The sequence below is a fragment of the Salvelinus fontinalis genome, unplaced genomic scaffold (assembly GCF_029448725.1).
Source record: "Salvelinus fontinalis isolate EN_2023a unplaced genomic scaffold, ASM2944872v1 scaffold_1028, whole genome shotgun sequence".
In the NCBI taxonomy this organism is placed as follows: domain Eukaryota; kingdom Metazoa; phylum Chordata; class Actinopteri; order Salmoniformes; family Salmonidae; genus Salvelinus; species Salvelinus fontinalis.
In genome coordinates, this window is record NW_026601237.1 from 37,602 (window position 1) to 65,558 (window position 27,957).

General features: G+C 38.1%; 29 non-coding genes across 29 annotated transcripts; all 29 read left to right on the forward strand.

Moving 5' to 3' along the window:
* Nucleotides 1-785: 785 nt before the first annotated feature.
* Nucleotides 786-857, forward strand: trnae-uuc (transfer RNA glutamic acid (anticodon UUC)). Its single transcript has one exon. It is a non-coding gene; the product is annotated as a tRNA-Glu (tRNA).
* A 1,188-nt stretch (nt 858-2,045) lies between these two features.
* On the forward strand, nt 2,046-2,117 carry trnae-uuc (transfer RNA glutamic acid (anticodon UUC)). The gene has a single exon. It is a non-coding gene; the product is annotated as a tRNA-Glu (tRNA).
* A 305-nt stretch (nt 2,118-2,422) lies between these two features.
* On the forward strand, nt 2,423-2,495 carry trnar-acg (transfer RNA arginine (anticodon ACG)). Its single transcript has one exon. It is a non-coding gene; the product is annotated as a tRNA-Arg (tRNA).
* An 810-nt stretch (nt 2,496-3,305) lies between these two features.
* Nucleotides 3,306-3,377, forward strand: trnae-uuc (transfer RNA glutamic acid (anticodon UUC)). The gene has a single exon. It is a non-coding gene; the product is annotated as a tRNA-Glu (tRNA).
* Nucleotides 3,378-4,566: 1,189 nt separating this feature from the next.
* Nucleotides 4,567-4,638, forward strand: trnae-uuc (transfer RNA glutamic acid (anticodon UUC)). Its single transcript has one exon. It is a non-coding gene; the product is annotated as a tRNA-Glu (tRNA).
* A 1,191-nt stretch (nt 4,639-5,829) lies between these two features.
* Nucleotides 5,830-5,901, forward strand: trnae-uuc (transfer RNA glutamic acid (anticodon UUC)). Its single transcript has one exon. It is a non-coding gene; the product is annotated as a tRNA-Glu (tRNA).
* Nucleotides 5,902-8,910: 3,009 nt separating this feature from the next.
* trnae-uuc (transfer RNA glutamic acid (anticodon UUC)) lies at nt 8,911-8,982 on the forward strand. The gene has a single exon. It is a non-coding gene; the product is annotated as a tRNA-Glu (tRNA).
* Nucleotides 8,983-11,429: 2,447 nt separating this feature from the next.
* On the forward strand, nt 11,430-11,501 carry trnae-uuc (transfer RNA glutamic acid (anticodon UUC)). Its single transcript has one exon. It is a non-coding gene; the product is annotated as a tRNA-Glu (tRNA).
* Nucleotides 11,502-13,948: 2,447 nt separating this feature from the next.
* trnae-uuc (transfer RNA glutamic acid (anticodon UUC)) lies at nt 13,949-14,020 on the forward strand. The gene has a single exon. It is a non-coding gene; the product is annotated as a tRNA-Glu (tRNA).
* Nucleotides 14,021-14,325: 305 nt separating this feature from the next.
* On the forward strand, nt 14,326-14,398 carry trnar-acg (transfer RNA arginine (anticodon ACG)). The gene has a single exon. It is a non-coding gene; the product is annotated as a tRNA-Arg (tRNA).
* Nucleotides 14,399-15,210: 812 nt separating this feature from the next.
* trnae-uuc (transfer RNA glutamic acid (anticodon UUC)) lies at nt 15,211-15,282 on the forward strand. Its single transcript has one exon. It is a non-coding gene; the product is annotated as a tRNA-Glu (tRNA).
* A 305-nt stretch (nt 15,283-15,587) lies between these two features.
* Nucleotides 15,588-15,660, forward strand: trnar-acg (transfer RNA arginine (anticodon ACG)). The gene has a single exon. It is a non-coding gene; the product is annotated as a tRNA-Arg (tRNA).
* Nucleotides 15,661-16,470: 810 nt separating this feature from the next.
* Nucleotides 16,471-16,542, forward strand: trnae-uuc (transfer RNA glutamic acid (anticodon UUC)). The gene has a single exon. It is a non-coding gene; the product is annotated as a tRNA-Glu (tRNA).
* Nucleotides 16,543-16,847: 305 nt separating this feature from the next.
* On the forward strand, nt 16,848-16,920 carry trnar-acg (transfer RNA arginine (anticodon ACG)). Its single transcript has one exon. It is a non-coding gene; the product is annotated as a tRNA-Arg (tRNA).
* An 812-nt stretch (nt 16,921-17,732) lies between these two features.
* Nucleotides 17,733-17,804, forward strand: trnae-uuc (transfer RNA glutamic acid (anticodon UUC)). Its single transcript has one exon. It is a non-coding gene; the product is annotated as a tRNA-Glu (tRNA).
* A 1,187-nt stretch (nt 17,805-18,991) lies between these two features.
* On the forward strand, nt 18,992-19,063 carry trnae-uuc (transfer RNA glutamic acid (anticodon UUC)). The gene has a single exon. It is a non-coding gene; the product is annotated as a tRNA-Glu (tRNA).
* Nucleotides 19,064-19,368: 305 nt separating this feature from the next.
* Nucleotides 19,369-19,441, forward strand: trnar-acg (transfer RNA arginine (anticodon ACG)). Its single transcript has one exon. It is a non-coding gene; the product is annotated as a tRNA-Arg (tRNA).
* An 810-nt stretch (nt 19,442-20,251) lies between these two features.
* Nucleotides 20,252-20,323, forward strand: trnae-uuc (transfer RNA glutamic acid (anticodon UUC)). Its single transcript has one exon. It is a non-coding gene; the product is annotated as a tRNA-Glu (tRNA).
* Nucleotides 20,324-20,628: 305 nt separating this feature from the next.
* On the forward strand, nt 20,629-20,701 carry trnar-acg (transfer RNA arginine (anticodon ACG)). Its single transcript has one exon. It is a non-coding gene; the product is annotated as a tRNA-Arg (tRNA).
* Nucleotides 20,702-21,510: 809 nt separating this feature from the next.
* trnae-uuc (transfer RNA glutamic acid (anticodon UUC)) lies at nt 21,511-21,582 on the forward strand. The gene has a single exon. It is a non-coding gene; the product is annotated as a tRNA-Glu (tRNA).
* Nucleotides 21,583-22,770: 1,188 nt separating this feature from the next.
* On the forward strand, nt 22,771-22,842 carry trnae-uuc (transfer RNA glutamic acid (anticodon UUC)). Its single transcript has one exon. It is a non-coding gene; the product is annotated as a tRNA-Glu (tRNA).
* A 305-nt stretch (nt 22,843-23,147) lies between these two features.
* trnar-acg (transfer RNA arginine (anticodon ACG)) lies at nt 23,148-23,220 on the forward strand. The gene has a single exon. It is a non-coding gene; the product is annotated as a tRNA-Arg (tRNA).
* Nucleotides 23,221-24,030: 810 nt separating this feature from the next.
* On the forward strand, nt 24,031-24,102 carry trnae-uuc (transfer RNA glutamic acid (anticodon UUC)). The gene has a single exon. It is a non-coding gene; the product is annotated as a tRNA-Glu (tRNA).
* Nucleotides 24,103-24,407: 305 nt separating this feature from the next.
* trnar-acg (transfer RNA arginine (anticodon ACG)) lies at nt 24,408-24,480 on the forward strand. Its single transcript has one exon. It is a non-coding gene; the product is annotated as a tRNA-Arg (tRNA).
* An 810-nt stretch (nt 24,481-25,290) lies between these two features.
* trnae-uuc (transfer RNA glutamic acid (anticodon UUC)) lies at nt 25,291-25,362 on the forward strand. Its single transcript has one exon. It is a non-coding gene; the product is annotated as a tRNA-Glu (tRNA).
* Nucleotides 25,363-25,667: 305 nt separating this feature from the next.
* trnar-acg (transfer RNA arginine (anticodon ACG)) lies at nt 25,668-25,740 on the forward strand. Its single transcript has one exon. It is a non-coding gene; the product is annotated as a tRNA-Arg (tRNA).
* An 810-nt stretch (nt 25,741-26,550) lies between these two features.
* On the forward strand, nt 26,551-26,622 carry trnae-uuc (transfer RNA glutamic acid (anticodon UUC)). The gene has a single exon. It is a non-coding gene; the product is annotated as a tRNA-Glu (tRNA).
* Nucleotides 26,623-26,927: 305 nt separating this feature from the next.
* Nucleotides 26,928-27,000, forward strand: trnar-acg (transfer RNA arginine (anticodon ACG)). The gene has a single exon. It is a non-coding gene; the product is annotated as a tRNA-Arg (tRNA).
* Nucleotides 27,001-27,810: 810 nt separating this feature from the next.
* Nucleotides 27,811-27,882, forward strand: trnae-uuc (transfer RNA glutamic acid (anticodon UUC)). Its single transcript has one exon. It is a non-coding gene; the product is annotated as a tRNA-Glu (tRNA).
* The last annotated feature ends 75 nt before the right edge of the window (nt 27,883-27,957 follow it).

The following is a 27,957-nucleotide window of genomic DNA, read 5'->3' on the forward strand; positions in this document are numbered from 1 at the left end:
AAGCCGGGAATGATACTGTATACTTTTCATTGTGTCTGGCTGTTCTCTTTTCAAACACATTTTAGACTGATTTTATATGGGACTTTTCATCCCAACATCTCTGAGAACAAAAATGGAGCTATTAATTACAAAAGGCATCATTTCAACATTTATAGATTTGTCTGTGATGTTTTTTTTAAGAAAGTCTTTTCCCATATGGTCTATCGGTAAGGATTTCTGGTGTACGCACAGGTGTCATAGGTTCTACTCCCGGTATGGGATAGAAACCTTATTATTTGGCATGCACTTGTGTAACAACAGATTTTACCTGGCAGCAGTATCACACAACACAACAATATTCCCTCAGTAACAGGAAATGTGAAATGTTATGTAGATTCAAAATTGACAATGCTTTTTAAACGTTGAATACACTTCATGTTTGCATTTCTTGCTCTGCAGTAAAATTCATGCAACAACAGGAGGATCAAATGAAGATATGCATCTGTAACAGAAAACCAAGGAACCTTGTCGTGACAGACGCTATGACTGTGTACACAGATCAGAAGATTCAAGGTTGAAATCCTGGCTGAATCAACACTGTCTTTAGTTGACCAAAATCAAGCTGGGAAAAATACTGTATACTTTTCATTGTGTCTGGCTGTTCTCTCTTCAAACACATTTTAGACTGATTTTATATTGGACTTTTCCCCAACATCTCTGAGAAAAAATATGGCGCTTTTAATTACAACAGGCATAATTTCAACATTTATAGTTTTGAAATTGATGTTTTTTTAAAGGAAATGTCTTCCCATATGGTCTAGCGGTAAGGATTCCTGGTTTTCACCCAGGTGGCCCGGGTTCAACTCCTGGTATGGGAAAGAACATCTTGTCGTGTGCCATGCACTTGTGTAACAACATATTTTAACTGGCTGCAGTATCACACAACACAAAAGTATTCCCTCAGGAAATGTGACATGTTATGTAGATTCAAAATTGACAAGGCTTTTTAAACGTTGAATACACTTCATGTTTGCAGTTCTTGCTCTGCAGTAAAATTCATGCAACAACAGGAGGATCAAATGAAGATATGCATCTGTAACAGAAAACCAAAGAACCTTGTCGTTGACAAAAGCTATGACTGTGTACACTGTTCTAGGAGTGACCTGACTTCAGCTTGTCTGTGGGGCCAGTGGCGCAATGGAGAACGTGTCTGACTACGGATCAGAAGATTCTAGTTTCGACTCCTGGCTGGCTCGTCACTATATTTAATTGATTGAAATCAAGCCGGGAATGATACTGTATACTTTTCATTGTGTCTGGCTGTTCTCTTTTCAAACACATTTTAGACTGATTTTATATGGGACTTTTCATCCCAACATCTCTGAGAACAAAAATGGAGCTATTAATTACAAAAGGCATCATTTCAACATTTATAGATTTGTCTGTGATGTTTTTTTTAAGAAAGTCTTTTCCCATATGGTCTATCGGTAAGGATTTCTGGTGTACGCACAGGTGTCATAGGTTCTACTCCCGGTATGGGATAGAAACCTTATTATTTGGCATGCACTTGTGTAACAACAGATTTTACCTGGCAGCAGTATCACACAACACAACAATATTCCCTCAGTAACAGGAAATGTGAAATGTTATGTAGATTCAAAATTGACAATGCTTTTTAAACGTTGAAAACACTTTGTGTTTGCATTTCTTGCTCTGCAGTAAAATTCATGCAACAACAGGAGGATCAAATGAAGATATGCATCTGTAACAGAAAACCAAGGAACCTTGTCGTGACAGACGCTATGACTGTGTACACAGATCAGAAGATTCAAGGTTGAAATCCTGGCTGAATCAACACTGTCTTTAGTTGACCAAAATCAAGCTGGGAAAAATACTGTATACTTTTCATTGTGTCTGGCTGTTCTCTCTTCAAACACATTTTAGACTGATTTTATATGGGACTTTTCCCCAACATCTCTGAGAAAAAATATGGCGCTTTTAATTACAACAGGCATAATTTCAACATTTATAGTTTTGACCTTGATGTTTTTTTAAAGGAAATGTCTTCCCATATGGTCTAGCGGTAAGGATTCCTGGTTTTCACCCAGGTGGCCCGGGTTCAACTCCCGGTATGGGAAAGAACATCTTGTCGTGTGCCATGCACTTGTGTAACAACATATTTTAACTGGCTGCAGTATCACACAACACAAAAGTATTCCCTCAGGAAATGTGACATGTTATGTAGATTCAAAATTGACAAGGCTTTTTAAACTTTGAATACACTTCATGTTTGCAGTTCTTGTTCTGCAGTAAAATTCATGCAACAACAGGAGGATCAAATGAAGATATGCATCTGTAACAGAAAACCAAAGAACCTTGTCGTTGACAAAAGCTATGACTGTGTACACTGTTCTAGGAGTGACCTGACTTCAGCTTGTCTGTGGGGCCAGTGGTGCAATGGATAACGTGTCTGACTACGGATCAGAAGATTCTAGGTTCGACTCCTGGCTGGCTCGTCACTATATATAATTGATTGAAATCAAGCCGGGAATGATACTGTATACTTTTCATTGTGTCTGGCTGTTCTCTTTTCAAACACATTTTAGACTGATTTTATATGGGACTTTTCATCCCAACATCTCTGAGAACAAAAATGGAGCTATTAATTACAAAAGGCATCATTTCAACATTTATAGATTTGTCTGTGATGTTTTTTTTAAGAAAGTCTTTTCCCATATGGTCTATCGGTAAGGATTTCTGGTGTACGCACAGGTGTGATAGGTTCTACTCCCGGTATGGGATAGAAACCTTATTATTTGGCATGCACTTGTGTAACAACAGATTTTACCTGGCAGCAGTATCACACAACACAACAATATTCCCTCAGTAACAGGAAATGTGAAATGTTATGTAGATTCAAAATTGACAATGCTTTTTAAACGTTGAATACACTTCATGTTTGCATTTCTTGCTCTGCAGTAAAATTCATGCAACAACAGGAGGATCAAATGAAGATATGCATCTGTAACAGTAAACCAAGGAACCTTGTCGTGACAGACGCTATGACTGTGTACAAAGATCAGAAGATTCAAGGTTGAAATCCTGGCTGAATTAACACTGTCTTTAGTTGACCAAAATCAAGCTGGGAAAAATACTGTATACTTTTCATTGTGTCTGGCTGTTCTCTCTTCAAACACATTTTAGACTGATTTTATATGGGACTTTTCCCCAACATCTCTGAGAAAAAATATGGCGCTTTTAATTACAACAGGCATAATTTCAACATTTATAGTTTTGACCTTGATGTTTTTTTAAAGGAAACGTCTTCCCATATGGTCTAGCGGTAAGGATTCCTGGTTTTCACCCAGGTGGCCCGGGTTCAACTCCCGGTATGGGAAAGAACATCTTGTCGTGTGCCATGCACTTGTGTAACAACATATTTTAACTGGCTGCAGTATCACACAACACAAAAGTATTCCCTCAGGAAATGTGACATGTTATGTAGATTCAAAATTGACAAGGCTTTTTAAACTTTGAATACACTTCATGTTTGCAGTTCTTGTTCTGCAGTAAAATTAATGCAACAACAGGAGGATCAAATGAAGATATGCATCTGTAACAGAAAACCAAAGAACCTTGTCGTTGACAAAAGCTATGACTGTGTACACTGTTCTAGGAGTGACCTGACTTCAGCTTGTCTGTGGGGCCAGTGGTGCAATGGATAACGTGTCTGACTACGGATCAGAAGATTCTAGGTTTGACTCCTGGCTGGCTCGTCACTATATATAATTGATTGAAATCAAGCCGGGAATGATACTGTATACTTTTCATTGTGTCTGGCTGTTCTCTTTTCAAACACATTTTAGACTGATTTTATATGGGACTTTTCATCCCAACATCTCTGAGAACAAAAATGGAGCTATTAATTACAAAAGGCATCATTTCAACATTTATAGATTTGTCTGTGATGTTTTTTTTAAGAAAGTCTTTTCCCATATGGTCTATCGGTAAGGATTTCTGGTGTACGCACAGGTGTGATAGGTTCTACTCCCGGTATGGGATAGAAACCTTATTATTTGGCATGCACTTGTGTAACAACAGATTTTACCTGGCAGCAGTATCACACAACACAACAATATTCCCTCAGTAACAGGAAATGTGAAATGTTATGTAGATTCAAAATTGACAATGCTTTTTAAACGTTGAATACACTTCATGTTTGCATTTCTTGCTCTGCAGTAAAATTCATGCAACAACAGGAGGATCAAATGAAGATATGCATCTGTAACAGTAAACCAAGGAACCTTGTCGTGACAGACGCTATGACTGTGTACAAAGATCAGAAGATTCAAGGTTGAAATCCTGGCTGAATTAACACTGTCTTTAGTTGACCAAAATCAAGCTGGGAAAAATACTGTATACTTTTCATTGTGTCTGGCTGTTCTCTCTTCAAACACATTTTAGACTGATTTTATATGGGACTTTTCCCCAACATCTCTGAGGAAAAAATATGGCGCTTTTAATTACAACAGGCATAATTTCAACATTTATAGTTTTGACCTTGATGTTTTTTTAAAAGAAATCTCTTCCCATATGGTCTAGCGGTAAGGATTCCTGGTTTTCACCCAGGTGGCCCGGGTTCAACTCCCGGTATGGGAAAGAACATCTTGTCGTGTGCCATGCACTTGTGTAACAACATATTTTAACTGGCTGCAGTATCACACAACACAAAAGTATTCCCTCAGGAAATGTGACATGTTATGTAGATTCAAAATTGACAAGGCTTTTTAATAAACGTTGAATACACTTCATGTTTGCAGTTCTTGCTCTGCAGTAAAATTCATGCAACAACAGGAGGATCAAATGAAGATATGCATCTGTAACAGAAAACCAAAGAACCTTGTCGTTGACAAAAGCTATGACTGTGTACACTGTTCTAGGAGTGACCTGACTTCAGCTTGTCTGTGGGGCCAGTGGTGCAATGGATAACGTGTCTGACTATGGATCAGAAGATTCTAAGTTCGACTCCTGGCTGGCTCGTCACTATATATAATTGATTGAAATCTAGCCGGGAATGATACTGTATACTTTTCATTGTGTCTGGCTGTTCTCTTTTCAAACACATTTTAGACTGATTTTATATGGGACTTTTCATCCCAACATCTCTGAGAACAAAAATGGAGCTATTAATTACAAAAGGCATCATTTCAACATTTATAGATTTGTCTGTGATGTTTTTTTTAAGAAAGTCTTTTCCCATATGGTCTATCGGTAAGGATTTCTGGTGTACGCACAGGTGTCATAGGTTCTACTCCCGGTATGGGATAGAAACCTTATTATTTGGCATGCACTTGTGTAACAACAGATTTTACCTGGCAGCAGTATCACACAACACAACAATATTCCCTCAGCAACAGGAAATGTGAAATGTTATGTAGATTCAAAATTGACAATGCTTTTTAAACGTTGAATACACTTCATGTTTGCATTTCTTGCTCTGCAGTAAAATTCATGCAACAACAGGAGGATAAAATGTAGATATGCATCTGTAACAGAAAACCAAGGAACCTTGTCGTGACAGACGCTATGACTGTGTACACAGATCAGAAGATTCAAGGTTGAAATCCTGGCTGAATCAACACTGTCTTTAGTTGACCAAAATCAAGCTGGGAAAAATACTGTATACTTTTCATTGTGTCTGGCTGTTCTCTCTTCAAACACATTTTAGACTGATTTTATATTGGACTTTTCCCCAACATCTCTGAGAAAAAATATGGTGCTTTTAATTACAACAGGCATAATTTCAACATTTATAGTTTTGAAATTGATGTTTTTTTAAAGGAAATGTCTTCCCATATGGTCTAGCGGTAAGGATTCCTGGTTTTCAGCCAGGTGGCCCTGGTTCAACTCCTGGTATGGGAAAGAACATCTTGTCGTGTGCCATGCACTTGTATAACAATGTATTTTAACTGGCTGCAGTATCACACAACACAAAAGTATTACCTCAGGAAATGTGACATGTTATGTAGATTCAAAATTGACAAGGCTTTTTAAACGTTGAATACACTTCATGTTTGCAGTTCTTGCTCTGCAGTAAAATTCATGCAACAACAGGAGGATCAAATGAAGATATGCATCTGTAACAGAAAACCAAAGAACCTTGTCGTTGACAAAAGCTATGACTGTGTACACTGTTCTAGGAGTGACCTGACTTCAGCTTGTCTGTGGGGCCAGTGGCGCAATGGATAACGTGTCTGACTACGGATCAGAAGATTCTAGTTTCGACTCCTGGCTGGCTCGTCACTGTATTTAATTGATTGAAATCAAGCCGGGAATGATACTGTATACTTTTCATTGTGTCTGGCTGTTCTCTTTTCAAACAAATTTTAGACTGATTTTATATGGGACTTTTCATCCCAACATCTTTGAGAACAAAAATGGAGCTATTAATTACAAAAGGCATCATTTCAACATTTATAGATTTGTCTGTGATGTTTTTTTTAAGAAAGTCTTTTCCCATATGGTCTATCGGTAAGGATTTCTGGTGTACGCACAGGCGTCATAGGTTCTACTCCCGGTATGGGATAGAAACCTTATTATTTGGCATGCACTTGTGTAACAACAGATTTTACCTGGCAGCAGTATCACACAACACAACAATATTCCCTCAGTAACAGGAAATGTGAAATGTTATGTAGATTCAAAATTGACAATGCTTTTTAACCTGTTGGGGATGGGGGCGCTGTTTAGACTATTTATGCTAATGTGGCTAATTTTTTAAACGGCTTCCCACAAAATCCTTGATCGTACAATATGCATATTATTATTATTATTGGATAGAAAACAGTCTATAGTTTCTATAGGAGTTGAAATTTTGTCTCTAAGTGGAACAGAGCCCATTCTACAGCAATTTCCCTGACATGGAGTCAGATTTGAGAAACGTTGGCCACTTTTCTGAAGTCATTTAAAAGGGCTCTGTCGTTGCTATGACTATACGGACACTTCTTACGTCTTCCCCTGGATGCCTTTACGTGATGACGATTCCAACGGGCTCGATTGCTCGTTCACAGGCCCTACAAATGAAAAAAACCTTTAGCTAGCAAGTCTTTTCTTGCTGCGTAACGCGCGTGGAAGACACCGACCCTCTCCTGTTCCAAGCCTTAGTTTAGCCTGTTATATTTCTCCGGTCATCTTTTCACTCGTTATAGGAGTTACAAACATCACAAAGTAGTTAATTGAAAGCGTTTTATAGCAATTTATATCCGTTTAGTGCGATTTTGGGACATTTATTTTTGCAACGATGTGAAAAGTTGGAAACGCTTTTCAGTTCATCCCGAACGTAGTTGACATTTCCACATGGCAAGAGGACAGCTTTCCACCAAAAGACGATTTCTCCCAAGAAAGGATCCTTTGCCCAAGATACTGATGGAAGAACAGCTCAAGGTAGGACATTTTTATTATGATAAATCGTGTTTCTGTCGAAACATTTTAGTGGCTTAGGACGCCATGTTTTTTGACGTAGCTTCGCTTGGCGCAAACTGTATTGAAAAGTAAGGATAAATTAAAAAATGTAATAACGCAATTGTATTAAGAATTAAATTGTCTATCAATCCCTGTCCACCCTATATTTTTTAGTCACGTTTATGAGTATTTATGTATAAGAGTAGATCACTGTCTAAGTGGCGCAAGGACGTTTTCTTTACCAGCTTGTCTACATTTCACATTGTCTAACCATGATTTTGGTGGCTAAATATAAACATTTTCGATCAAACTGTATATGCATGTTGTAATGTGATGTTACAGAAGTGTCATCGGAAGAATTCTGAGAAGGTTAGTGAAAAAATTAATATCTTTTGGCGATGTTGACTTTTATCGCTCACTTTGGCTAGAATCAATGCTGGGCTGCTAATTGCTATGTGCTAAGCTAATATAACGATTTATTGTGTTTTCGCTGTAAGACACTTAGAAAATCTGAAATATTGTCTGTATTCACAGGATCTGTGTCTTTCGATTCGTGTATGCTGTGTATTTTTACGAAATGTTTGATGATTAGTAGTTAGGTAAACACGTTGCTCATTGTAATTATTCTAGTCCATTTGTGATGGTGGGTGCAATTGTAAACTATGCCATATACCTGAAATATGCACTTTTTTCTAACAAAACCTATCCCATACCATAAATATGTTATCAGACTGTCATCTAATGAGTTTTTTTGTTGGTTAGGGGCTATAAATATCTTAGTTTAGCCGAATTGGTGATGGCTACTGGTGTTGGTGGACAAATAAAAGATGGTGGATTATGCTAATGTGTTTTTAGGTAATAGATGTACATCTTTACATATTGTGTCTTCCCTGTAAAACATTTTAAAAATCGGAAATGTTGACTGGATTCATAAGATCTGTGTCTTTCATTAGCTGTATTGGACTTTAATGTGTGAAAGTTAAATATTTTAAAAAAATATTTTTTTTGAATTTCGCGGCACTGGTTTTTCAGTGGGGGGGGGGGGGGGTGCCGCTAGCGCCACGCTGATCCTAGACAGGTTAAACGTTGAAAACACTTCATGTTTGCATTTCTTGCTCTGCAGTAAAATTCATGCAACAACAGGAGGATCAAATGAAGATATGCATCTGTAACAGAAAACCAAGGAACCTTGTCGTGACAGACGCTATGACTGTGTACAAAGATCAGAAGATTCAAGGTTGAAATCCTGGCTGAATCAACACTGTCTTTAGTTGACCAAAATCAAGCTGGGAAAAATACTGTATACTTTTCATTGTGTCTGGCTGTTCTCTCTTCAAACACATTTTAGACTGATTTTATATTGGACTATTCCCCAACATCTCTGAGAAAAAATATGGCGCTTTTAATTACAACAGGCATAATTTCAACATTTATAGTTTTGAAATTGATGTTTTTTTAAAGGAAATGTCTTCCCATATGGTCTAGCGGTAAGGATTCCTGGTTTTCACCCAGGTGGCCCGGGTTCAACTCCTGGTATGGGAAAGAACATCTTGTCGTGTGCCATGCACTTGTATAACAACATATTTTAACTGGCTGCAGTATCACACAACACAAAAGTATTACCTCAGGAAATGTGACATGTTATGTAGATTCAAAATTGACAAGGCTTTTTAAACGTTGAATACACTTCATGTTTGCAGTTCTTGCTCTGCAGTAAAATTCATGCAACAACAGGAGGATCAAATGAAGATATGCATCTGTAACAGAAAACCAAAGAACCTTGTCGTTGACAAAAGCTATGACTGTGTACACTGTTCTAGGAGTGACCTGACTTCAGCTTGTCTGTGGGGCCAGTGGCGCAATGGATAACGTGTCTGACTACGGATCAGAAGATTCTAGTTTCGACTCCTGGCTGGCTCGTCACTATATTTAATTGATTGAAATCAAGCCGGGAATGATACTGTACACTTTTCATTGTGTCTGGCTGTTCTCTTTTCAAACACATTTTAGACTGATTTTATATGGGACTTTTCATCCCAACATCTTTGAGAACAAAAATGGAGCTATTAATTACAAAAGGCATCATTTCAACATTTATAGATTTGTCTGTGATGTTTTTTTTAAGAAAGTCTTTTCCCATATGGTCTATCGGTAAGGATTTCTGGTGTACGCACAGGTGTCATAGGTTCTACTCCCGGTATGGGATAGAAACCTTATTATTTGGCATGCACTTGTGTAACAACAGATTTTACCTGGCAGCAGTATCACACAACACAACAATATTCCCTCAGTAACAGGAAATGTGAAATGTTATGTAGATTCAAAATTGACAATGCTTTTTAAACGTTGAAAACACTTCATGTTTGCATTTCTTGCTCTGCAGTAAAATTCATGCAACAACAGGAGGATCAAATGAAGATATGCATCTGTAACAGAAAACCAAGGAACCTTGTCGTGACAGACGCTATGACTGTGTACAAAGATCAGAAGATTCAAGGTTGAAATCCTGGCTGAATCAACACTGTCTTTAGTTGACCAAAATCAAGCTGGGAAAAATACTGTATACTTTTCATTGTGTCTGGCTGTTCTCTCTTCAAACAGATTTTAGACTGATTTTATATTGGACTTTTCCCCAACATCTCTGAGAAAAAATATGGCGCTTTTAATTACAACAGGCATAATTTCAACATTTTTAGTTTTGACCTTGATGTTTTTTTAAAGGAAATGTCTTCCCATATGGTCTAGCGTTAAGGGTTCCTGGTTTTCACCCAGGTGGCACGGGTTCAACTCCCGGTATGGGAAAGAACATCTTGTCGTGTGCCATGCACTTGTGTAACAACATATTTTAACTGGCTGCAGTATCACACAACACAAAAGTATTCCCTCAGGAAATGTGACATGTTATGTAGATTCAAAATTGACAAGGCTTTTTAAACGTTGAATACACTTCATGTTTGCAGTTCTTGCTCTGCAGTAAAATTCATGCAACAACAGGAGGATCAAATGAAGATATGCATCTGTAACAGAAAACCAAAGAACCTTGTCGTTGACAAAAGCTATGACTGTGTACACTGTTCTAGGAGTGACCTGACTTCCAATTTTCTGTGTGGCCAGTGGCGCAATGGATAACGTGTCTGACTACGGATCAGAAGATTCTAGGTTCGACTCCTGGCTGGCTCGTCACTATATTTAATTGATTGAAATCAAGCCGGGAATGATACTGTATACATTTCATTGTGCCTGGCTGTTCTCTTTTCAAACACATTTTAGACTGATTTTATATGGGACTTTTCATCCCAACATCTCTGAGAAAAAAATGGAGCTATTAATTACAAAAGGCATCATTTCAACATTTATAGATTTGTCTGTGATGTTTTTTTTAAGAAAGTCTTTTCCCATATGGTCTATCGGTAAGGATTTCTGGTGTACGCACAGGTGTCATAGGTTCTACTCCCGGTATGGGATAGAAACCTTATTATTTGGCATGCACTTGTGTAACAACAGATTTTACCTGGCAGCAGTATCACACAACACAACAATATTCCCTCAGTAACAGGAAATGTGAAATGTTATGTAGATTCAAAATTGACAATGCTTTTTAAACGTTGAATACACTTCATGTTTGCATTTCTTGCTCTGCAGTAAAATTCATGCAACAACAGGAGGATCAAATGAAGATATGCATCTGTAACAGAAAACCAAGGAACCTTGTCGTGACAGACGCTATGACTGTGTACACAGATCAGAAGATTCAAGGTTGAAATCCTGGCTGAATCAACATTGTCTTTAGTTGACCAAAATCAAGCTGGGAAAAATACTGTATACTTTTCATTGTGTCTGGCTGTTCTCTCTTCAAACACATTTTAGACTGATTTTATATGGGACTTTTCCCCAACATCTCTGAGAAAAAATATGGCGCTTTTAATTACAACAGGCATAATTTCAACATTTATAGTTTTGACCTTGATGTTTTTTTAAAGGAAACGTCTTCCCATATGGTCTAGCGGTAAGGATTCCTGATTTTCACCCAGGTGGCCCGGGTTCAACTCCCGGTATGGGAAAGAATATCTTGTCATGTGCCATGCACTTGTGTAACAACATATTTTAACTGGCTGCAGTATCACACAACACAAAAGTATTCCCTCAGGAAATGTGACATGTTATGTAGATTCAAAATTGACAAGGCTTTTTAAACGTTGAATACACATCATGTTTGCAGTTCTTGCTCTGCAGTAAAATTCATGCAACAACAGGAGGATCAAATGAAGATATGCATCTGTAACAGAAAACCAAAGAACCTTGTCGTTGACAAAAGCTATGACTGTGTACACTGTTCTAGGAGTGACCTGACTTCAGCTTGTCTGTGGGGCCAGTGGCGCAATGGATAACGTGTCTGACTACGGATCAGAAGATTCTAGTTTCGACTCCTGGCTGGCTCGTCACTATATTTAATTGATTGAAATCAAGCCGGGAATGATACTGTACACTTTTCATTGTGTCTGGCTGTTCTCTTTTCAAACACATTTTAGACTGATTTTATATGGGACTTTTCATCCCAACATCTTTGAGAACAAAAATGGAGCTATTAATTACAAAAGGCATCATTTCAACATTTATAGATTTGTCTGTGATGTTTTTTTTAAGAAAGTCTTTTCCCATATGGTCTATCGGTAAGGATTTCTGGTGTACGCACAGGTGTCATAGGTTCTACTCCCGGTATGGGATAGAAACCTTATTATTTGGCATGCACTTGTGTAACAACAGATTTTACCTGGCAGCAGTATCACACAACACAACAATATTCCCTCAGTAACAGGAAATGTGAAATGTTATGTAGATTCAAAATTGACAATGCTTTTTAAACGTTGAAAACACTTCATGTTTGCATTTCTTGCTCTGCAGTAAAATTCATGCAACAACAGGAGGATCAAATGAAGATATGCATCTGTAACAGAAAACCAAGGAACCTTGTCGTGACAGACGCTATGACTGTGTACAAAGATCAGAAGATTCAAGGTTGAAATCCTGGCTGAATCAACACTGTCTTTAGTTGACCAAAATCAAGCTGGGAAAAATACTGTATACTTTTCATTGTGTCTGGCTGTTCTCTCTTCAAACAGATTTTAGACTGATTTTATATTGGACTTTTCCCCAACATCTCTGAGAAAAAATATGGCGCTTTTAATTACAACAGGCATAATTTCAACATTTTTAGTTTTGACCTTGATGTTTTTTTAAAGGAAATGTCTTCCCATATGGTCTAGCGTTAAGGGTTCCTGGTTTTCACCCAGGTGGCACGGGTTCAACTCCCGGTATGGGAAAGAACATCTTGTCGTGTGCCATGCACTTGTGTAACAACATATTTTAACTGGCTGCAGTATCACACAACACAAAAGTATTCCCTCAGGAAATGTGACATGTTATGTAGATTCAAAATTGACAAGGCTTTTTAAACGTTGAATACACTTCATGTTTGCAGTTCTTGCTCTGCAGTAAAATTCATGCAACAACAGGAGGATCAAATGAAGATATGCATCTGTAACAGAAAACCAAAGAACCTTGTCGTTGACAAAAGCTATGACTGTGTACACTGTTCTAGGAGTGACCTGACTTCCAATTTTCTGTGTGGCCAGTGGCGCAATGGATAACGTGTCTGACTACGGATCAGAAGATTCTAGGTTCGACTCCTGGCTGGCTCGTCACTATATTTAATTGATTGAAATCAAGCCGGGAATGATACTGTATACATTTCATTGTGCCTGGCTGTTCTCTTTTCAAACACATTTTAGACTGATTTTATATGGGACTTTTCATCCCAACATCTCTGAGAAAAAAATGGAGCTATTAATTACAAAAGGCATCATTTCAACATTTATAGATTTGTCTGTGATGTTTTTTTTAAGAAAGTCTTTTCCCATATGGTCTATCGGTAAGGATTTCTGGTGTACGCACAGGTGTCATAGGTTCTACTCCCGGTATGGGATAGAAACCTTATTATTTGGCATGCACTTGTGTAACAACAGATTTTACCTGGCAGCAGTATCACACAACACAACAATATTCCCTCAGTAACAGGAAATGTGAAATGTTATGTAGATTCAAAATTGACAATGCTTTTTAAACGTTGAATACACTTCATGTTTGCATTTCTTGCTCTGCAGTAAAATTCATGCAACAACAGGAGGATCAAATGAAGATATGCATCTGTAACAGAAAACCAAGGAACCTTGTCGTGACAGACGCTATGACTGTGTACACAGATCAGAAGATTCAAGGTTGAAATCCTGGCTGAATCAACATTGTCTTTAGTTGACCAAAATCAAGCTGGGAAAAATACTGTATACTTTTCATTGTGTCTGGCTGTTCTCTCTTCAAACACATTTTAGACTGATTTTATATGGGACTTTTCCCCAACATCTCTGAGAAAAAATATGGCGCTTTTAATTACAACAGGCATAATTTCAACATTTATAGTTTTGACCTTGATGTTTTTTTAAAGGAAACGTCTTCCCATATGGTCTAGCGGTAAGGATTCCTGGTTTTCACCCAGGTGGCCCGGGTTCAACTCCCGGTATGGGAAAGAACATCTTGTCGTGTGCCATGCACTTGTGTAACAACATATTTTAACTGGCTGCAGTATCACACAACACAAAAGTATTCCCTCAGGAAATGTGACATGTTATGTAGATTCAAAATTGACAAGGCTTTTTAAACGTTGAATACACATCATGTTTGCAGTTCTTGCTCTGCAGTAAAATTCATGCAACAACAGGAGGATCAAATGAAGATATGCATCTGTAACAGAAAACCAAAGAACCTTGTCGTTGACAAAAGCTATGACTGTGTACACTGTTCTAGGAGTGACCTGACTTCAGCTTGTCTGTGGGGCCAGTGGCGCAATGGATAACGTGTCTGACTACGGATCAGAAGATTCTAGGTTCGACTCCTGGCTGGCTCGTCACTATATTTAATTGATTGAAATCAAGCCGGGAATGATACTGTATACTTTTCATTGTGTCTGGCTGTTCTCTTTTCAAACACATTTTAGACTGATTTTATATGGGACTTTTCATCTCAACATCTCTGAGAAAAAAAATGGAGCTATTAATTACAAAAGGCATCATTTCAACATTTATAGATTTGTCTGTGATGTTTTTTTTAAGAAAGTCTTTTCCCATATGGTCTATCGGTAAGGATTTCTGGTGTATGCACAGGTGTCATAGGTTCTACTCCCGGTATGGGATAGAAACCTTATTATTTGGCATGCACTTGTGTAACAACAGATTTTACCTGGCAGCAGTATCACACAACACAACAATATTCCCTCAGTAACAGGAAATGTGAAATGTTATGTAGATTCAAAATTGACAATGCTTTTTAAACGTTGAATACACTTCATGTTTGCATTTCTTGCTCTGCAGTAAAATTCATGCAACAACAGGAGGATCAAATGAAGATATGCATCTGTAACAGAAAACCAAGGAACCTTGTCGTGACAGACGCTATGACTGTGTACACAGATCAGAAGATTCAAGGTTGAAATCCTGGCTGAATCAACACTGTCTTTAGTTGACCAAAATCAAGCTGGGAAAAATACTGTATACTTTTCATTGTGTCTGGCTGTTCTCTCTTCAAACACATTTTAGACTGATTTTATATGGGACTTTTCATCCCAACATCTCTGAGAAAAAATATGGCGCTTTTAATTACAACAGGCATAATTTCAACATTTATAGTTTTGACCTTGATGTTTTTTTAAAGGAAACGTCTTCCCATATGGTCTAGCGGTAAGGATTCCTGGTTTTCACCCAGGTGGCCCGGGTTCAACTCCCGGTATGGGAAAGAACATCTTGTCGTGTGCCATGCACTTGTGTAACAACATATTTTAACTGGCTGCAGTATCACACAACACAAAAGTATTCCCTCAGGAAATGTGACATGTTATGTAGATTCAAAATTGACAAGGCTTTTTAAACGTTGAATACACTTCATGTTTGCAGTTCTTGCTCTGCAGTAAAATTCATGCAACAACAGGAGGATCAAATGAAGATATGCATCTGTAACAGAAAACCAAAGAACCTTGTCGTTGACAAAAGCTATGACTGTGTACACTGTTCTAGGAGTGACCTGACTTCAGCTTGTCTGTGGGGCCAGTGGCGCAATGGATAACGTGTCTGACTACGGATCAGAAGATTCTAGGTTCGACTCCTGGCTGGCTCGTCACTATATTTAATTGATTGAAATCAAGCCGGGAATGATACTGTATACTTTTCATTGTGTCTGGCTGTTCTCTTTTCAAACACATTTTAGACTGATTTTATATGGGACTTTTCATCCCAACATCTCTGAGAAAAAAAATGGAGCTATTAATTACAAAAGGCATCATTTCAACATTTATAGATTTGTCTGTGATGTTTTTTTTAAGAAAGTCTTTTCCCATATGGTCTATCGGTAAGGATTTCTGGTGTATGCACAGGTGTCATAGGTTCTACTCCCGGTATGGGATAGAAACCTTATTATTTGGCATGCACTTGTGTAACAACAGATTTTACCTGGCAGCAGTATCACACAACACAACAATATTCCCTCAGTAACAGGAAATGTGAAATGTTATGTAGATTCAAAATTGACAATGCTTTTTAAACGTTGAATACACTTCATGTTTGCATTTCTTGCTCTGCAGTAAAATTCATGCAACAACAGGAGGATCAAATGAAGATATGCATCTGTAACAGAAAACCAAGGAACCTTGTCGTGACAGACGCTATGACTGTGTACACAGATCAGAAGATTCAAGGTTGAAATCCTGGCTGAATCAACACTGTCTTTAGTTGACCAAAATCAAGCTGGGAAAAATACTGTATACTTTTCATTGTGTCTGGCTGTTCTCTCTTCAAACACATTTTAGACTGATTTTATATGGGACTTTTCCCCAACATCTCTGAGAAAAAATATGGCGCTTTTAATTACAACAGGCATAATTTCAACATTTATAGTTTTGACCTTGATGTTTTTTTAAAGGAAACGTCTTCCCATATGGTCTAGCGGTAAGGATTCCTGGTTTTCACCCAGGTGGCCCGGGTTCAACTCCCGGTATGGGAAAGAACATCTTGTCGTGTGCCATGCACTTGTGTAACAACATATTTTAACTGGCTGCAGTATCACACAACACAAAAGTATTCCCTCAGGAAATGTGACATGTTATGTAGATTCAAAATTGACAAGGCTTTTTAAACGTTGAATACACTTCATGTTTGCAGTTCTTGCTCTGCAGTAAAATTAATGCAACAACAGGAGGATCAAATGAAGATATGCATCTGTAACAGAAAACCAAAGAACCTTGTCGTTGACAAAAGCTATGACTGTGTACACTGTTCTAGGAGTGACCTGACTTCAGCTTGTCTGTGGGGCCAGTGGCGCAATGGATAACGTGTCTGACTACGGATCAGAAGATTCTAGGTTCGACTCCTGGCTGGCTCGTCACTATATTTAATTGATTGAAATCAAGCCGGGAATGATACTGTATACTTTTCATTGTGTCTGGCTGTTCTCTTTTCAAACACATTTTAGACTGATTTTATATGGGACTTTTCATCCCAACATCTCTGAGAAAAAAAATGGAGCTATTAATTACAAAAGGCATCATTTCAACATTTATAGATTTGTCTGTGATGTTTTTTTTAAGAAAGTCTTTTCCCATATGGTCTATCGGTAAGGATTTCTGGTGTATGCACAGGTGTCATAGGTTCTACTCCCGGTATGGGATAGAAACCTTATTATTTGGCATGCACTTGTGTAACAACAGATTTTACCTGGCAGCAGTATCACACAACACAACAATATTCCCTCAGTAACAGGAAATGTGAAATGTTATGTAGATTCAAAATTGACAATGCTTTTTAAACGTTGAATACACTTCATGTTTGCATTTCTTGCTCTGCAGTAAAATTCATGCAACAACAGGAGGATCAAATGAAGATATGCATCTGTAACAGAAAACCAAGGAACCTTGTCGTGACAGACGCTATGACTGTGTACACAGATCAGAAGATTCAAGGTTGAAATCCTGGCTGAATCAACATTGTCTTTAGTTGACCAAAATCAAGCTGGGAAAAATACTGTATACTTTTCATTGTGTCTGGCTGTTCTCTCTTCAAACACATTTTAGACTGATTTTATATGGGACTTTTCATCCCAACATCTCTGAGAAAAAATATGGCGCTTTTAATTACAACAGGCATAATTTCAACATTTATAGTTTTGACCTTGATGTTTTTTTAAAGGAAATGTCTTCCCATATGGTCTAGCGGTAAGGGTTCCTGGTTTTCACCCAGGTGGCACGGGTTCAACTCCCGGTATGGGAAAGAACATCTTGTCGTGTGCCATGCACTTGTGTAACAACATATTTTAACTGGCTGCAGTATCACACAACACAAAAGTATTCCCTCAGGAAATGTGACATGTTATGTAGATTCAAAATTGACAAGGCTTTTTAAACGTTGAATACACTTCATGTTTGCAGTTCTTGCTCTGCAGTAAAATTCATGCAACAACAGGAGGATCAAATGAAGATATGCATCTGTAACAGAAAACCAAAGAACCTTGTCGTTGACAAAAGCTATGACTGTGTACACTGTTCTAGGAGTGACCTGACTTCAGATTTTCTGTGTGGCCAGTGGCGCAATGGATAACGTGTCTGACTACGGATCAGAAGATTCTAGGTTCGACTCCTGGCTGGCTCGTCACTATATTTAATTGATTGAAATCAATCCGGGAATGATACTGTATACTTTTCATTGTGCCTGGCTGTTCTCTTTTCAAACACATTTTAGACTGATTTTATATGGGACTTTTCATCCCAACATCTCTGAGAAAAAAATGGAGCTATTAATTACAAAAGGCATCATTTCAACATTTATAGATTTGTCTGTGATGTTTTTTTTAAGAAAGTCTTTTCCCATATGGTCTATCGGTAAGGATTTCTGGTGTACGCACAGGTGTCATAGGTTCTACTCCCGGTATGGGATAGAAACCTTATTATTTGGCATGCACTTGTGTAACAACAGATTTTACCTGGCAGCAGTATCACACAACACAACAATATTCCCTCAGTAACAGGAAATGTGAAATGTTATGTAGATTCAAAATTGACAATGCTTTTTAAACGTTGAATACACTTCATGTTTCCATTTCTTGCTCTGCAGTAAAATTCATGCAACAACAGGAGGATCAAATGAAGATATGCATCTGTAACAGAAAACCAAGGAACCTTGTCGTGACAGACGCTATGACTGTGTACACAGATCAGAAGATTCAAGGTTGAAATCCTGGCTGAATCAACACTGTCTTTAGTTGACCAAAATCAAGCTGGGAAAAATACTGTATACTTTTCATTGTGTCTGGCTGTTCTCTCTTCAAACACATTTTAGACTGATTTTATATGGGACTTTTCCCCAACATCTCTGAGAAAAAATATGGCGCTTTTAATTACAACAGGCATAATTTCAACATTTATAGTTTTGACCTTGATGTTTTTTTAAAGGAAACGGCTTCCCATATGGTCTAGCGGTAAGGATTCCTGGTTTTCACCCAGGTGGCCCGGGTTCAACTCCCGGTATGGGAAAGAACATCTTGTCGTGTGCCATGCACTTGTGTAACAACATATTTTAACTGGCTGCAGTATCACACAACACAAAAGTATTCCCTCAGGAAATGTGACATGTTATGTAGATTCAAAATTGACAAGGCTTTTTAAACGTTGAATACACATCATGTTTGCAGTTCTTGCTCTGCAGTAAAATTCATGCAACAACAGGAGGATCAAATGAAGATATGCATCTGTAACAGAAAACCAAAGAACCTTGTCGTTGACAAAAGCTATGACTGTGTACACTGTTCTAGGAGTGACCTGACTTCAGCTTGTCTGTGGGGCCAGTGGCGCAATGGATAACGTGTCTGACTACGGATCAGAAGATTCTAGGTTCGACTCCTGGCTGGCTCGTCACTATATTTAATTGATTGAAATCAAGCCGGGAATGATACTGTATACTTTTCATTGTGTCTGGCTGTTCTCTTTTCAAACACATTTTAGACTGATTTTATATGGGACTTTTCATCCCAACATCTCTGAGAAAAAAAATGGAGCTATTAATTACAAAAGGCATCATTTCAACATTTATAGATTTGTCTGTGATGTTTTTTTTAAGAAAGTCTTTTCCCATATGGTCTATCGGTAAGGATTTCTGGTGTACGCACAGGTGTCATAGGTTCTACTCCCGGTATGGGATAGAAACCTTATTATTTGGCATGCACTTGTGTAACAACAGATTTTACCTGGCAGCAGTATCACACAACACAACAATATTCCCTCAGTAACAGGAAATGTGAAATGTTATGTAGATTCAAAATTGACAATGCTTTTTAAACGTTGAATACACTTCATGTTTGCATTTCTTGCTCTGCAGTAAAATTCATGCAACAACAGGAGGATCAAATGAAGATATGCATCTGTAACAGAAAACCAAGGAACCTTGTCGTGACAGACGCTATGACTGTGTACACAGATCAGAAGATTCAAGGTTGAAATCCTGGCTGAATCAACACTGTCTTTAGTTGACCAAAATCAAGCTGGGAAAAATACTGTATACTTTTCATTGTGTCTGGCTGTTCTCTCTTCAAACACATTTTAGACTGATTTTATATGGGACTTTTCCCCAACATCTCTGAGAAAAAATATGGCGCTTTTAATTACAACAGGCATAATTTCAACATTTATAGTTTTGACCTTGATGTTTTTTTAAAGGAAACGGCTTCCCATATGGTCTAGCGGTAAGGATTCCTGGTTTTCACCCAGGTGGCCCGGGTTCAACTCCCGGTATGGGAAAGAACATCTTGTCGTGTGCCATGCACTTGTGTAACAACATATTTTAACTGGCTGCAGTATCACACAACACAAAAGTATTCCCTCAGGAAATGTGACATGTTATGTAGATTCAAAATTGACAAGGCTTTTTAAACGTTGAATACACTTCATGTTTGCAGTTCTTGCTCTGCAGTAAAATTAATGCAACAACAGGAGGATCAAATGAAGATATGCATCTGTAACAGAAAACCAAAGAACCTTGTCGTTGACAAAAGCTATGACTGTGTACACTGTTCTAGGAGTGACCTGACTTCAGCTTGTCTGTGGGGCCAGTGGCGCAATGGATAACGTGTCTGACTACGGATCAGAAGATTCTAGGTTCGACTCCTGGCTGGCTCGTCACTATATTTAATTGATTGAAATCAATCCGGGAATGATACTGTATACTTTTCATTGTGCCTGGCTGTTCTCTTTTCAAACACATTTTAGACTGATTTTATATGGGACTTTTCATCCCAACATCTCTGAGAAAAAAATGGAGCTATTAATTACAAAAGGCATCATTTCAACATTTATAGATTTGTCTGTGATGTTTTTTTTAAGAAAGTCTTTTCCCATATGGTCTATCGGTAAGGATTTCTGGTGTACGCACAGGTGTCATAGGTTCTACTCCCGGTATGGGATAGAAACCTTATTATTTGGCATGCACTTGTGTAACAACAGATTTTACCTGGCAGCAGTATCACACAACACAACAATATTCCCTCAGTAACAGGAAATGTGAAATGTTATGTAGATTCAAAATTGACAATGCTTTTTAAACGTTGAATACACTTCATGTTTGCATTTCTTGCTCTGCAGTAAAATTCATGCAACAACAGGAGGATCAAATGAAGATATGCATCTGTAACAGAAAACCAAGGAACCTTGTCGTGACAGACGCTATGACTGTGTACACAGATCAGAAGATTCAAGGTTGAAATCCTGGCTGAATCAACACTGTCTTTAGTTGACCAAAATCAAGCTGGGAAAAATACTGTATACTTTTCATTGTGTCTGGCTGTTCTCTCTTCAAACACATTTTAGACTGATTTTATATGGGACTTTTCCCCAACATCTCTGAGAAAAAATATGGCGCTTTTAATTACAACAGGCATAATTTCAACATTTATAGTTTTGACCTTGATGTTTTTTTAAAGGAAACGGCTTCCCATATGGTCTAGCGGTAAGGATTCCTGGTTTTCACCCAGGTGGCCCGGGTTCAACTCCCGGTATGGGAAAGAACATCTTGTCGTGTGCCATGCACTTGTGTAACAACATATTTTAACTGGCTGCAGTATCACACAACACAAAAGTATTCCCTCAGGAAATGTGACATGTTATGTAGATTCAAAATTGACAAGGCTTTTTAAACGTTGAATACACTTCATGTTTGCAGTTCTTGCTCTGCAGTAAAATTCATGCAACAACAGGAGGATCAAATGAAGATATGCATCTGTAACAGAAAACCAAAGAACCTTGTCGTTGACAAAAGCTATGACTGTGTACACTGTTCTAGGAGTGACCTGACTTCAGCTTGTCTGTGGGGCCAGTGACGCAATGGATAACGTGTCTGACTACGGATCAGAAGATTCTAGGTTCGACTACTGGCTGGCTCGTCACTATATTTAATTGATTGAAATCAAGCCGGGAATGATACTGTATACTTTTCATTGTGTCTGGCTGTTCTCTTTTCAAACACATTTTAGACTGATTTTATATGGGACTTTTCATCCCAACATCTCTGAGAAAAAAAATGGAGCTATTAATTACAAAAGGCATCATTTCAACATTTATAGATTTGTCTGTGATGTTTTTTTTAAGAAAGTCTTTTCCCATATGGTCTATCGGTAAGGATTTCTGGTGTATGCACAGGTGTCATAGGTTCTACTCCCGGTATGGGATAGAAACCTTATTATTTGGCATGCACTTGTGTAACAACAGATTTTACCTGGCAGCAGTATCACACAACACAACAATATTCCCTCAGTAACAGGAAATGTGAAATGTTATGTAGATTCAAAATTGACAATGCTTTTTAAACGTTGAATACACTTCATGTTTGCATTTCTTGCTCTGCAGTAAAATTCATGCAACAACAGGAGGATCAAATGAAGATATGCATCTGTAACAGAAAACCAAGGAACCTTGTCGTGACAGACGCTATGACTGTGTACACAGATCAGAAGATTCAAGGTTGAAATCCTGGCTGAATCAACACTGTCTTTAGTTGACCAAAATCAAGCTGGGAAAAATACTGTATACTTTTCATTGTGTCTGGCTGTTCTCTCTTCAAACACATTTTAGACTGATTTTATATGGGACTTTTCCCCAACATCTCTGAGAAAAAATATGGCGCTTTTAATTACAACAGGCATAATTTCAACATTTATAGTTTTGACCTTGATGTTTTTTTAAAGGAAACGTCTTCCCATATGGTCTAGCGGTAAGGATTCCTGGTTTTCACCCAGGTGGCCCGGGTTCAACTCCCGGTATGGGAAAGAACATCTTGTCGTGTGCCATGCACTTGTGTAACAACATATTTTAACTGGCTGCAGTATCACACAACACAAAAGTATTCCCTCAGGAAATGTGACATGTTATGTAGATTCAAAATTGACAAGGCTTTTTAAACGTTGAATACACTTCATGTTTGCAGTTCTTGCTCTGCAGTAAAATTAATGCAACAACAGGAGGATCAAATGAAGATATGCATCTGTAACAGAAAACCAAAGAACCTTGTCGTTGACAAAAGCTATGACTGTGTACACTGTTCTAGGAGTGACCTGACTTCAGCTTGTCTGTGGGGCCAGTGGCGCAATGGATAACGTGTCTGACTACGGATCAGAAGATTCTAGGTTCGACTCCTGGCTGGCTCGTCACTATATTTAATTGATTGAAATCAAGCCGGGAATGATACTGTATACTTTTCATTGTGTCTGGCTGTTCTCTTTTCAAACACATTTTAGACTGATTTTATATGGGACTTTTCATCCCAACATCTCTGAGAAAAAAAATGGAGCTATTAATTACAAAAGGCATCATTTCAACATTTATAGATTTGTCTGTGATGTTTTTTTTAAGAAAGTCTTTTCCCATATGGTCTATCGGTAAGGATTTCTGGTGTATGCACAGGTGTCATAGGTTCTACTCCCGGTATGGGATAGAAACCTTATTATTTGGCATGCACTTGTGTAACAACAGATTTTACCTGGCAGCAGTATCACACAACACAACAATATTCCCTCAGTAACAGGAAATGTGAAATGTTATGTAGATTCAAAATTGACAATGCTTTTTAAACGTTGAATACACTTCATGTTTGCATTTCTTGCTCTGCAGTAAAATTCATGCAACAACAGGAGGATCAAATGAAGATATGCATCTGTAACAGAAAACCAAGGAACCTTGTCGTGACAGACGCTATGACTGTGTACACAGATCAGAAGATTCAAGGTTGAAATCCTGGCTGAATCAACACTGTCTTTAGTTGACCAAAATCAAGCTGGGAAAAATACTGTATACTTTTCATTGTGTCTGGCTGTTCTCTCTTCAAACACATTTTAGACTGATTTTATATGGGACTTTTCCCCAACATCTCTGAGAAAAAATATGGCGCTTTTAATTACAACAGGCATAATTTCAACATTTATAGTTTTGACCTTGATGTTTTTTTAAAGGAAACGGCTTCCCATATGGTCTAGCGGTAAGGATTCCTGGTTTTCACCCAGGTGGCCCGGGTTCAACTCCCGGTATGGGAAAGAACATCTTGTCGTGTGCCATGCACTTGTGTAACAACATATTTTAACTGGCTGCAGTATCACACAACACAAAAGTATTCCCTCAGGAAATGTGACATGTTATGTAGATTCAAAATTGACAAGGCTTTTTAAACGTTGAATACACTTCATGTTTGCAGTTCTTGCTCTGCAGTAAAATTAATGCAACAACAGGAGGATCAAATGAAGATATGCATCTGTAACAGAAAACCAAAGAACCTTGTCGTTGACAAAAGCTATGACTGTGTACACTGTTCTAGGAGTGACCTGACTTCAGCTTGTCTGTGGGGCCAGTGGCGCAATGGATAACGTGTCTGACTACGGATCAGAAGATTCTAGGTTCGACTCCTGGCTGGCTCGTCACTATATTTAATTGATTGAAATCAAGCCGGGAATGATACTGTATACTTTTCATTGTGTCTGGCTGTTCTCTTTTCAAACACATTTTAGACTGATTTTATATGGGACTTTTCATCCCAACATCTCTGAGAAAAAAAATGGAGCTATTAATTACAAAAGGCATCATTTCAACATTTATAGATTTGTCTGTGATGTTTTTTTTAAGAAAGTCTTTTCCCATATGGTCTATCGGTAAGGATTTCTGGTGTACGCACAGGTGTCATAGGTTCTACTCCCGGTATGGGATAGAAACCTTATTATTTGGCATGCACTTGTGTAACAACAGATTTTACCTGGCAGCAGTATCACACAACACAACAATATTCCCTCAGTAACAGGAAATGTGAAATGTTATGTAGATTCAAAATTGACAATGCTTTTTAAACGTTGAATACACTTCATGTTTGCATTTCTTGCTCTGCAGTAAAATTCATGCAACAACAGGAGGATCAAATGAAGATATGCATCTGTAACAGAAAACCAAGGAACCTTGTCGTGACAGACGCTATGACTGTGTACACAGATCAGAAGATTCAAGGTTGAAATCCTGGCTGAATCAACACTGTCTTTAGTTGACCAAAATCAAGCTGGGAAAAATACTGTATACTTTTCATTGTGTCTGGCTGTTCTCTCTTCAAACACATTTTAGACTGATTTTATATGGGACTTTTCCCCAACATCTCTGAGAAAAAATATGGCGCTTTTAATTACAACAGGCATAATTTCAACATTTATAGTTTTGACCTTGATGTTTTTTTAAAGGAAACGGCTTCCCATATGGTCTAGCGGTAAGGATTCCTGGTTTTCACCCAGGTGGCCCGGGTTCAACTCCCGGTATGGGAAAGAACATCTTGTCGTGTGCCATGCACTTGTGTAACAACATATTTTAACTGGCTGCAGTATCACACAACACAAAAGTATTCCCTCAGGAAATGTGACATGTTATGTAGATTCAAAATTGACAAGGCTTTTTAAACGTTGAATACACTTCATGTTTGCAGTTCTTGCTCTGCAGTAAAATTCATGCAACAACAGGAGGATCAAATGAAGATATGCATCTGTAACAGAAAACCAAAGAACCTTGTCGTTGACAAAAGCTATGACTGTGTACACTGTTCTAGGAGTGACCTGACTTCAGCTTGTCTGTGGGGCCAGTGGCGCAATGGATAACGTGTCTGACTACGGATCAGAAGATTCTAGGTTCGACTCCTGGCTGGCTCGTCACTATATTTAATTGATTGAAATCAAGCCGGGAATGATACTGTATACTTTTCATTGTGTCTGGCTGTTCTCTTTTCAAACACATTTTAGACTGATTTTATATGGGACTTTTCATCCCAACATCTCTGAGAAAAAAAATGGAGCTATTAATTACAAAAGGCATCATTTCAACATTTATAGATTTGTCTGTGATGTTTTTTTTAAGAAAGTCTTTTCCCATATGGTCTATCGGTAAGGATTTCTGGTGTATGCACAGGTGTCATAGGTTCTACTCCCGGTATGGGATAGAAACCTTATTATTTGGCATGCACTTGTGTAACAACAGATTTTACCTGGCAGCAGTATCACACAACACAACAATATTCCCTCAGTAACAGGAAATGTGAAATGTTATGTAGATTCAAAATTGACAATGCTTTTTAAACGTTGAATACACTTCATGTTTGCATTTCTTGCTCTGCAGTAAAATTCATGCAACAACAGGAGGATCAAATGAAGATATGCATCTGTAACAGAAAACCAAGGAACCTTGTCGTGACAGACGCTATGACTGTGTACACAGATCAGAAGATTCAAGGTTGAAATCCTGGCTGAATCAACACTGTCTTTAGTTGACCAAAATCAAGCTGGGAAAAATACTGTATACTTTTCATTGTGTCTGGCTGTTCTCTCTTCAAACACATTTTAGACTGATTTTATATGGGACTTTTCCCCAACATCTCTGAGAAAAAATATGGCGCTTTTAATTACAACAGGCATAATTTCAACATTTATAGTTTTGACCTTGATGTTTTTTTAAAGGAAACGGCTTCCCATATGGTCTAGCGGTAAGGATTCCTGGTTTTCACCCAGGTGGCCCGGGTTCAACTCCCGGTATGGGAAAGAACATCTTGTCGTGTGCCATGCACTTGTGTAACAACATATTTTAACTGGCTGCAGTATCACACAACACAAAAGTATTCCCTCAGGAAATGTGACATGTTATGTAGATTCAAAATTGACAAGGCTTTTTAAACGTTGAATACACTTCATGTTTGCAGTTCTTGCTCTGCAGTAAAATTAATGCAACAACAGGAGGATCAAATGAAGATATGCATCTGTAACAGAAAACCAAAGAACCTTGTCGTTGACAAAAGCTATGACTGTGTACACTGTTCTAGGAGTGACCTGACTTCAGCTTGTCTGTGGGGCCAGTGGCGCAATGGATAACGTGTCTGACTACGGATCAGAAGATTCTAGGTTCGACTCCTGGCTGGCTCGTCACTATATTTAATTGATTGAAATCAAGCCGGGAATGATACTGTATACTTTTCATTGTGTCTGGCTGTTCTCTTTTCAAACACATTTTAGACTGATTTTATATGGGACTTTTCATCCCAACATCTCTGAGAAAAAAAATGGAGCTATTAATTACAAAAGGCATCATTTCAACATTTATAGATTTGTCTGTGATGTTTTTTTTAAGAAAGTCTTTTCCCATATGGTCTATCGGTAAGGATTTCTGGTGTATGCACAGGTGTCATAGGTTCTACTCCCGGTATGGGATAGAAACCTTATTATTTGGCATGCACTTGTGTAACAACAGATTTTACCTGGCAGCAGTATCACACAACACAACAATATTCCCTCAGTAACAGGAAATGTGAAATGTTATGTAGATTCAAAATTGACAATGCTTTTTAAACGTTGAATACACTTCATGTTTGCATTTCTTGCTCTGCAGTAAAATTCATGCAACAACAGGAGGATCAAATGAAGATATGCATCTGTAACAGAAAACCAAGGAACCTTGTCGTGACAGACGCTATGACTGTGTACACAGATCAGAAGATTCAAGGTTGAAATCCTGGCTGAATCAACACTGTCTTTAGTTGACCAAAATCAAGCTGGGAAAAATACTGTATACTTTTCATTGTGTCTGGCTGTTCTCTCTTCAAACACATTTTAGACTGATTTTATATGGGACTTTTCCCCAACATCTCTGAGAAAAAATATGGCGCTTTTAATTACAACAGGCATAATTTCAACATTTATAGTTTTGACCTTGATGTTTTTTTAAAGGAAACGTCTTCCCATATGGTCTAGCGGTAAGGATTCCTGGTTTTCACCCAGGTGGCCCGGGTTCAACTCCCGGTATGGGAAAGAACATCTTGTCGTGTGCCATGCACTTGTGTAACAACATATTTTAACTGGCTGCAGTATCACACAACACAAAAG